Source organism: Mus musculus, chromosome 18 (assembly GCF_000001635.26).
Source record: "Mus musculus strain C57BL/6J chromosome 18, GRCm38.p6 C57BL/6J".
NCBI lineage: Eukaryota > Metazoa > Chordata > Mammalia > Rodentia > Muridae > Mus > Mus musculus.
In genome coordinates this window covers 8,083,541-8,094,610 of record NC_000084.6, presented here as the reverse complement: position 1 = coordinate 8,094,610, position 11,070 = coordinate 8,083,541, and positions in this window count along the sequence as shown.

Genomic DNA, 11,070 nt, shown 5'->3' with positions numbered 1-11,070 from the left:
TGCAATTGGGATTTTCTTTATATTCTGCATGTAGTTTTCATTACCAAATGAATAGGTTGGATAATGATGAAATATTCTGGACTTGGAGAAATTCAGACCCACACCTGCTGGTCAGTGGTAGACTCAGGAAATCCAAAACCTGCGAACTTGAGAGACAAGGAGCCACTGACTAAAATTATGTCAGAGGTTACACATTGTGGCTACCCATAGCCCAGTGATGTCTAAGAATGCTGTGGTAGCCTAAGTAGTAGTGACTCTGGGTTTAAGGGTCTGAAATCCAAGAAAAAGAACTACCTAGCAATTTAGAACTGGAACAGGGTCAGCAGTAGCAAGGTCCTTGGAGGCTAGGTTAGTAACAGGAGATATTTCTGGTGGTCTTGAGTTACAGCACAGGACTTTGCAGACATCCTTACAATGAAGACACCTGCAGGTGAACAAGAGCAGAACAAAGCATTTGGTGCCATACAAAGGTAGTTCTGCCAGCAGATGAAATCTTATCACCGTAATTAAAAAGTGTAGGTCAGGGTTAGAAAATGGAGACATGTTCAGTAGCATAGGTAAGAAAACCCACATTCTCTCATGGCTGCCTTTGGTAATTTCTTCAGGTAATTACCAGTTGCCTCCTACTCAGTCAGATATCCAAAACCTATTTCATTGTCTCTTTAAAACATGTGAGGATAGAGAGAGCATTGTGGGTTATACTTTATAAAGTATTGCTTGACATGTGGCAACACATTTTTCTTGAAAGCAGTTTGAATGAATAAAATATGAAAAGAAATTACAGAATCTTTGCTACTTGTCAACAGCATAGTGATTTAAAAAAGAATATTCATCAGTTTTCTTTCTTTCTCTCTTTTTTTAGACATGAGGTCTGAATGACTGTCCTATGTACACACATTGCAGTATCCAAGGTCCCTATGGGTTTACAGTGTAGCTTCAGGAGGTCCTTGTACATAGATGCTGTAAACCTCAGTTCCTGTGATTTGTACTTGAATGTTATAATTATTTCCCAGAAAATGCTCAGCCTTCCATTTCTCTCCTCACAATTTTTTTAACAAAACAGCTTTAATAGATATATAATAAACAATGACAGTAATAAAAATTCTTTCAACCAAAAACTCAAAGCCACATATATTTTATTAGACCATAAAAGAAGGAAAACAATCAATGATCTTCAAAATTATTATAGAAAGTAGAAAAATACCACTAAACTGATTTTATGAAGGTGATATTCCTCTGGTACCAAAACCAGATAAGAACTCAATAATAAAAATGACAAAATCAGACTAGTCTGATGAAGACAGTTTCAAAAATACTCAATAACATCCTTACAAACCATATTTAACTACACATAAAACAGATAACTCACTATCTCCAAGTATTTTCAATTCCAGGGAAAGTTGAACATACGTAAACCAGTAAATGCATTCCATCAGATTAACAGAGTCATGAAGGGAAGTGGTGTGGTTGATTAACTCAATACATGCAGGAAATGCCTTTGATTTATAAGAGAAAATAATCTCATAGAGATGTAAAGCCATCTTTTCTACATTTTGAAATCATTATATAAAGGAAAATATATTTGCCAAAATAACTGAAACTTTTGGTACAATTTGTAGTTTCAGTGGTATACAATTTTTCAGTCAAAAAAAATTGTGGTTATTTTGTTTTTATTACACACAAATTAAATTTTTTTCCTAAGAAAAAAAGTAAATTATTTTATGTTATAACCTGTAAACATTGCTGTCCTAAACCAATAGGGCAGAGGGCAGAAGCCAACATTTTACAGCATAATAATGGCCAAACTCTAGCTCAAAGTTTTAACAAATGTTGGACTCTACTGAATTATAAACTATAGACTAGTAATAACACCTATATTTATTTACCAAGAGCCCATTAAGAGAAGATAAAAGACATCTAAAATAGCCTTGAAAATTCTACTACTATATTTTCATAAAGAGTAATATCATGAAACCATATGTTTTTGTTTAGAGTATTTGTGCTAAATTCCTTGTGTGTGTGTGTGTGTGTGTGTGTGTGTGTGTGTTTAAATAGGGACAATACGTGTTGTCATGAAGAAAGGCACAGTCCCAGTATGCCCAGGTCATGGGTTACCAGCCTAATTCCTGGGCAGGTGGTTAATCACATGTTGAGGTTGTTTTGTTTTGTTTTTCTGAAAGCAAAAGCTATCAATCCAAAAATGACTTTCACAATATCAAAAATTAGTTGACTTCAACACAATGACATGAGCTTGTTGACTCATTTTCGAGAATGGAATCACAGCAGCTAGAGTTTGATAGAATATTCAAATTCAAGTCCCTATCCTGTGTGTAGTTTCCCTTTTAAAGTGGAAGCGTGTAAATTGTATGATTTAAGCATAAATCACAGACATTATAGGACCAGCATCCCAGAATTTAAGAACCTGGGGGAAAATAACACATATCGAAACTAATAATGTTTTTCTAATTTGTTTTTATTGGATATTCTATTTATTTATATTTCAAATGTTATCCTCTTTCCCAATTTCCAGTCCACAGATTACCTATCCTCACTTACCCTGCTTCCATGAGGGTGCTTCCCCACCCTACACCCCCCCCCCATCCCACCTCACCACCCTGGCATTCCCCTACACTGGAGCATCGACCCTTCACAGGATGAATGGTGTCTCCTCACATTGATGCCAAATAAGGCCATCCTCTGCTACATACACAATTGGAGCCTTGGGTCCCTCCATGTGTGCTCCTTGGTTGGTGGATTAGTCCCTGAAAACTCTGGGGGTTCTGATTGGTTGACCTATAAGGTTGCAAACCCCTTCAGCTTCTTCAGTCCTTTCCATAGCTCCTCATTGTGGTCCCCATGCTCAGTATAAGGGTTGGATGTGAACATCCTCAACTGTACTTGTCAGTCTCTGGCATAGCCTCTTAGGGGACAGCTATATCAGGCTCATGTCAGCAAGCACTTCTTGACTTTTGCAATAGTGTCTGGGGTTGATATCTGAATATGGGCTGGACCCCGAGGTAGGAAAGGCTCTAGATGGCCTTTCCTTCAGTCTCTGCTCCACACTTTGTCCCCATGTAACCTACTTGGTCTTCCTTCTTATTGAGCTTTATATGGTCTGTGTATTGTATTGTGGATATTTCTAGCTTTTGGGTTAATATCAACTTATCAGCGAGTACATACCATGCATGTTATTTTCTTAATGGGTTACCTCACTCAGGATGATACTTTCTAGTTCCATCCATTTGCCTAAGAATTTCATAAATTCATTGTTTTTTTTTAAATTTTATTTATTTGAGTACACTGTAGCTGTATTGAGACACACCAGAAGAGGGCATCAGATTCCATTACAGATGATTGTGAGCCACCATGTGGTTGCTGGGATTTGAATTCAGGACCTCTGGAAGAGCAGTCAGTGCTCTTAACCACTGAGCCATCTCTCCAGCCCAAATTCATTGTTTTTAATAGCTGAGAAATACTCCATGTCTAAGAGTACTACATTTTCTGTATCCATTCTTCTGTTGAAAGACATCTGGGTTCTTTCCAGATTTTGCCTATTATAAATAAGGCCACTATGAACATAGTGGAGCATGTGTCCTTGTTATATGTTGGAGCATCTTTTGGGTATATGTTCAAGTATAGTTGGGTCCTCAGGTAGTACTTTGTCCAATTTTCTGAAGAACTACCAGACTGATTTCCAGAGTGGTTTAATCAGCTTGCAATCCCACTAGCTAGCATCTGCTGTCAACTGAGTTTTTGATCTTAGCCATTCTGACTGATTTGAGGTGGAATCTCAGGTTTTTTTTGATTTGGATTTCCCTGATGACTAAGAATGTTGAACATTTTTTAGGTGCTTCTCAGACCTTCGGCATCCCTCGGTTGTGAATGCTTTGTTTAGCTCTGTACCCCATTTTTTAAATAGGGTTATTGGTTTGTTTTTTGTTTTTTGTTTGTTTGTTTGTTTTGAGCCTAACTTCTTGAGTTCATTGTATAGATTGGATATTAGCCCTCTATCAGATTTAGGATTGGTAAAGATCTTTTCCCAATCATTTGATTGCCTTTTTGTCTTATTGACTTTTATCTTTTTGTCTTTTTTGTCTTTTTGCCTTACAGAAGCTTTGCAATTTTATGAGGTCTCATTTGTCGATTCTTGATCTTATAGCACAAGTCATTGGTATTCTGTTCAGGGATTTTTCTCCTGTGCCCATATCTTCGAGGCTCTTCCCCACTTTCTCCTTTATAAGTATCAGTGTCTCTGGTTTTATATAGAGTTTCTTGGACCACTTAGACTTGAGCTTAGTACAAGGAGATAAGAATGGATCAATTCACATTCTTCTACATGATAACCATCAGTTAAGCCAGCACTGTTTGTTGAAAATGCTATTTTTCCCCACTGGACGGTTTTAGCTCCTTTGTCAAAGATCAAGTGACCAGAGGTGTGTGGATTCATTTCTGGGTCTTCAACTCTATTCCATTGATCTACCTGTCTGTCGTTGTATCCCGAGCTTTTGTCCCCACTGGCAAGAACACACTCAGGACAACCGGAATCTTCTGCGGCAAAGCTTTTATTGCTTACTTATCAGGAGGGAAGACCCCGAACCGGGAAAATGGCGCTGCTTATATAGCCCGCAGCGTGACGTTTCAGCACCTGATGTGGCGTGACAGCTCCTGATTCATTGCTCGCCCATAACCCCATTACTACGCGATTGCTCGAGGCACGGCTCTCCACATCTCCCCCTTTTTATTTTATTAAAATTTGAGGCTGGTCTAGGCCTCTGCAGTCATGTCCATATGCTGTGGCTCCTGTCTTAGGTCATTCCTCCAATGTCACAGCCTTTCCTGTCATAGGGTAACCCTATCGCCACCGGGTCCCGTGTCTTAGGTTGGTCTGTACATGAGGAAAGGTGCCCGTCTCTGGATACCGCAGTACTGTGTGATAGTAACTGCTAAATGACCTAGGGAGAACTCTATAAAAGAGGCCACCCAAAAAATGAATTAGTAAACCTCAGCGAGGTGTAAGTGCTGGTCAATGAGCGTTGAGTCTCTTACATCCCAGTGCAATGTATCCACAAATCTGTGGGACGCAATAGCAGAGAACTCAGATGCCATTTAGGTCTTAAGCATGGACAGCCAAATTTCAGGGGAGGCCCCTTGTTCAATGGCTGCAAGTGCTTGAGCAATCACAACCTTGTCATTTGTTTGTTGGGTTCTGAGCTTGCAAACTAACCAGAGCATAAACACAAGTCCACAGCAGATGGCAGAAGCAAACAAAACCACCCCCACCCATTCCTTAAAATAAGAAAAAGCAGATGAAATCCAGGAGGAGAGACCCTCTGTCAATGACAGGTCCACTCGTGTCGAGTTGATCCTGAAAACAGCCACTCTCAGGGCCTCAAGAGTCTCATAGAATCTTTCAGACCAATTTCCTGCAAGATACAAAGAAATCTGCCTAGACAGATTAGCAAACATGTAAATATTGATTTTTCCCAAAGGAGGAAATATGCGTGACATCCATTTGCCAGCTCAAAGAACGGGAGCTAATGGTGGAGCAGGACTGATAGCCTAGCCCTTGTAAAGAGTGTGATGACTGAGTTACGGGCCAGGTCTTTGGCCACCAGTGAGAAGAAATAATACTTTTGTCTGCTCCCGTATCTAAAATTCCCTTAAATTGTTTCCCTTCTATAACTAACTCCAAGGATGGCCTGGAATCTAAAGGCATTATTAAGTAAGCCCCCTTTATAATCCTGATCTACAACTCCAGGGTGGACAATAAGACCTTGTAGGCTGCAAGAGCCTGCCTCGTATATCTCTAATTGAACGACAGTCCTTAGCCCAATGATATCCTTTTCCACATTTAGTACATAATCCTGGTGCTGTCCTTTTTATAGGGGCTCTGCAGTCCTTTTTTAAATGTCCTGGTTTGCCACAATTAAAGCAAAGTTTGAGCTCAGTTGAATCCGAGCGCCTCCTCCCCTGCAGAATGGCTGCTGCCAATCCAGCATTAGTAAGCGGCCCTCCAAGCTCACGGCAAACCTTTAACCAGTCCTGTAACCCCTTACTCTTTCTAGGTGTAATTGCTGATCTGCATTCCTGCATAGCTTGTTCATAAACCAATTGTTCAATTAAAGGCATAGCTGCTTCTGGATCACCAAATATCCTCCCTGCTGCCTCCGTCATTCTGGCCACAAAATCTGAGAAGGACTCCTGTGCACCTTGAGTAATCTTGGTCAAATGCCCACTTGCCTCTCCCTTCTTAGAAAGTGCCTTCCATGCCTTAACAGCGGCAGCTGAGATCTGAGCGTACGCTCCCCAATGATAATCTGTTTGGTTAGCAGCATGTTGTCCCTGACCTGTAAGTAATTCAAACGTCCAAGTTCTTTGGTCCCCTTCCATGGTGGCATTGGCCCCTGCCTGTGTCTGGCAGGAGTCCTGCCACAAGGCTTTCCACTCAAGATACATTCCCATACTGGGGGCTGCAGCTTTTACTACAGTCTGCCAATCACAGGAGTCATAGCGTGATTCGCAAGCCTTTCGACTTGTGCTATAGTGAAATTAGCGCTGACTCCATAATTGCGAATTGCTTCTGTGAGCTCCTTAATCTGTATATACTCTACCGGAGTGTGAACACGCCTTCCCTCAGTTCCTTCAAAAACTGGGAATGCTTGCTGCACTTTTCTCTGTTCCTCTTTTGGAATAAATGAATCTGAATGATACCTCTGCACATAAGGCTCTGAATGGTACCTCTGCACATAAGATTCTGAATGGAACCTCTGCACATAGGCGGAGGTGCACTAGGACCCTGAAGCCGACAGTCCGGAGGCCGAGCAGCAAGCTGGCTTTTGCCAGCCGCTTTTTGCCTTTTTCTGGACTGAGTAGCTCACTTTTTATCTTGCTGGTACCTTTCTCCCTTATAACGAACTGCTTCCTCCTCCAAGTCCATTTCTTCAGAGGAGCTAAGTCCTTCATCTGAATCTGAGCTACTAAGAGCTAGCCGCTTAAACTCATCTAGTGGTGGGTATAAGTTCCTTCTCCTAGAAACCTCTGCTGATTGATCTTTTTTCTTTTCTTTTTCCTTCTCCTTCCTTCCAAGCTCTCCCCAGGTATTCTTCCCTGACATTAACTTTTCCTCGGGTTCAAGACCCGTGGAAAGGCCTGTATGCTTAATTGGTGCACCATGTTTCCTCTTTGCTCCTACTCTCTCTCCCCGCTTTACCTCTGATAGACTGTCTTGAATTTCGTCCAGAATTCTCTGCCCTGCCTTAACCACTTGTTGACATGTGAAAAGGAACAAAAAGGCTTCTAACACTGGAGAAAGCTCAAGGCCAGACATACCTCATAAAGCTGTAATGTGTCCTGCAGTTCTGGTTCCGCCTCACCAACGAGGGATCTCCCTTGCGCCGGTGTGATGGTAGTTCCCGGGTTCCTCGGCACCATTTATCCCGAGCTTTTGTCCCCGCCAGCAAGAACACACTCAGGACAACCGGAATCTTCTGCGGCAAAGCTTTTATTGCTTACTTATCAGGAGGGAAGACCCCGAACCGGGAAAATGGCGCTGCTTATATAGCCCGCAGCGTGACGTTTCAGCACCTGATGTGGCGTGACAGCTCCTGATTCATTGCTCGCCCATTACCCCATTACTACGCCGCGAGATGTGCAGTGACTAGGCGTGAGTTCACTCTTGCACTTGCACATAAGGCTTGTTTACTAGTTAGGCGCAGTGAAAGCCAGCGCCATCTTATAATGGCGATTGCTCACGGCATGCACATGATTGCTTGTGGCATGGCTCTCCACATCGTTGTACTAGTACCATGCAGTTTTTTTTTTGTTGTTTTTTTTTTTATCACAATTGATCTGTAGTAGAGCTTGAGGTCAGGCATGGTGATTCCACCAGAGGTTCTTTCATTGTTGAGAATAGTTTTTGTTGTCCTAGGGTTCTTGTTATTCCAGATGAATTTTCAAATTTCCCTTTCTAACTTTGTGAAGAATTGAGTTGGAATTTTGATGGTTTTGCATTGAATCTGTAGATTGCTTTTAGCAAGAGAGACAATTTACTATTTTAATCCTGCCAACCCATGAGCATGGGATATTTTTCCATCTTCTTTGATTTCTTTCTTCATTTAAAATTCAAATGCTATCCCAATAGTCCCTTATACCCTCCCCCCCACCCTGTTCCCCAACCCATCCACTCCCACTTCCTGGCCCTGACATTCCCCTGTGTTGGGAGCATATAATCTTTGCAAGACCAAGGGCCTCTCCTCGCAATGATGGCCAATTAGGCCATCTTCTGCTACATATGCAGCTAAAAGACACGAGCTCAAGGGGTACTGGCTAGTTCATATTGTTGTTCCTCCTATAGGGTTACAGACTCCTTCAGCACCTTGGGTAATTTCCCTAGATCCTCCATTGGGGGCCCTGTGTCCCATACAATAGATGACTGTGAGCATCCACCTCTGTATTTGCCAGGAACTGGCATAGCCTCAGTCGAGACAGGCATATCAGGGTCCTTTCAGAAAAATCTTGCTGGCATATGCAATAGTATCTGTGTTTGGTGGCTGATTATGGTATGGATCCCTGGATGGGACAGTCTCTGCATAGTCCTTCCTTCTGTCTCAGCTCCAAACTTTGTCCCTGTAAGTCCTTACGTGGGTATTTTGTTTACCATTCTAAGGAGGGACTAAGTATCCACACTTTGGTCTTCCTTCTTCTTGAGTTTCATGTGTTTTGCAAATTGTATCTTGGGTATTCTAAGTTTCTGGGCTAATATCCATTTATTAGTGAGTGCATATCATATGAGTTCTTTTGTGATTGGGTTACCTCACTCAGGATGCTATCCTCCAGATCCATTCATTTGCCTAAGAATTTAATAAATTTATTGTTTTTAATAGCTGTGTAGTACTCCATTGTGCAAATGTACCACATTTTCTGTATCCATTCCTCCCTTGAGTTCTTTCCAGCTTCTGGCTATTATAGATAAGGCTGCTATGAACATAGTGGAGCATGTGTTGTTTTTTATTATTATTATTATTATTCCAGATGAATTTGCAAATTGCCCCTTCTAATTCTGTGAAGAATTGAGTTGGAATTTTCATGGGAATAGCATTGAGTCTGTAGATTGCTTTTGGCAGAATAGCCATTTTTACTATATTAATCCTGCCAATCCATGAGCATGGGAGATCTTTCCATCTTCTGAACTCTTCTTCGATTTCTTTCTTCAGAGACTTGAAGTTCGTATCATACAGATCTTTCACTTCCTTAGTTAGAGTCACACCAAGGTATTTTATATTATTTGTGACTATTGTGAAGGGTGTTGTTTCCCTAATTTCTTTCTCAGCCTGTTTATCCTTTGTGTAGAGAAGACCACTGATTTTTTTTTTTTGAGTTAATTTTATATCCAGCTACTGCACTGAAACTCTTTATCAGGTTTAGGAGTTCTCTGGTGGAAATTTTGGGGTAACTTAAGTATACTATCATGTCATCTGCAAATAGTAATATTTTGCCTTCTTCCTTTCCAATTTGTATCCCCTTGATCTCCTTTTGTTGTCTAATTGTTCTGGCTAGTATTTCAAGTACTATATTGTATAGGTAGGGAGAGAGTGGGCAGCCTTGACTAGTCCCTAATTTTAGTGAGATTGCTTCAAGTTTCTCTCCATTTAGTTTGATGTTGGCTACTGGTCTGCTGTATATTGCTTTTACTATGTTTGGGTATGGGCCTTGAATTGCTGGTTCTTTCCAAGACTTTTATCATGAACAGGTGTTGGATTTTGTCAAATGCTTTCTCAACATATAATGAGATGATCATGTGGGTTTTGTCTTTAAGTTAATTTATATAGTGGATTATGTTAATGGATTTGAACCATCCTTGCATCCCTGGGATGAAGCCTACTTGATCATGATGGCTGATCATTCTGATGTGTTCTTGGATTTGGTTTGTGAGAATTTTATTATTTTTGCATCGATATTCATAAGGGAAAAAGGTCTGAAGTTCTCTTTCTTTGTTGGGTCTTTGTTGTTTTAGGTATCAGAGTAATTGTTGCTTCATAGAACAAATTGTATAGAGTACCTTCTGTTTCTATATTGTGGAATTGTCTGAGGAGAATTGAAATTAGGTCTTCTTTAAAGGTCTGATAAAACTCTGCATTACACTCATCTGGTTCTGGACTTTTTTTGGTTGGGAGGCTATTAGTGACTGCTTCTATTACTTTAGGGGATATGGGACTGTTTAGATCATTAATCTGATCCTGATTTAACTTTGGTACCTGCTATCTGTCTAGAAAATTTCCCATTTCTTCCAGATTTTCCAGTTTTGTTGAGTAAAGGCTTTTATAGTAGAATCTGATAATTTTTTTGGACTTCCTCAGTTCCTGTTGTCATGCCCCCCTTTTAATTTCTGATTTTGTTAATTAGGATACTTTCTCTGTGTCCTCTAGTAAGTCTGGCTAAAGGTTTATCTATCTTAATTATTTCCTCAAAGAACCAGATCATGGTTTGATTGTTTCTTTGCATAGTTCTTTTTGTTTCCACTTGGTTGATTTCAGCCCTGAGTTTGATTATTTCCTGCCTTCTACTCCTCTTGGGTGAATTTCCTTCTTTTTTGTTCTAAAGCTTTCAGGTGTGCTGTCAAGCTTCTAGTGTATACTCTCTCAAGTTTCTTTTTGCAGGCTCTCAGAGCTATGAGTTTTCCTCTTAGGACTGCTTTCATTGTGTCCCACAAGTTTGGGTATGTTGTGGCTTCACTTTCATTAAACTCTAAAAAGTCTTTAATTTCTTCCTTGACCAAGTTATCATTGAGTAGAGTGTTGTTCAGCTTCCATGTATATATGGGCTTTCTATTATTTATGTTGTTACTGAAGATCATTCTTAGTCCGTGGTGATCTGATAGGATGCATGGGATTATTTCCATCTTCTTGTATCTTTTGAGGCCTGTTTTATGACCTATTATATGGTAGTCTTGGAGAAGGTACCATGAGGTGCTGAGAAGAAGGTATATCCTTTTGTTTTAGGATGAAATATTCTATAGATATCTGTTAAATCCATTTGTTATATAATTTCTTTTAGTTTCACTGTGTCTCTGTA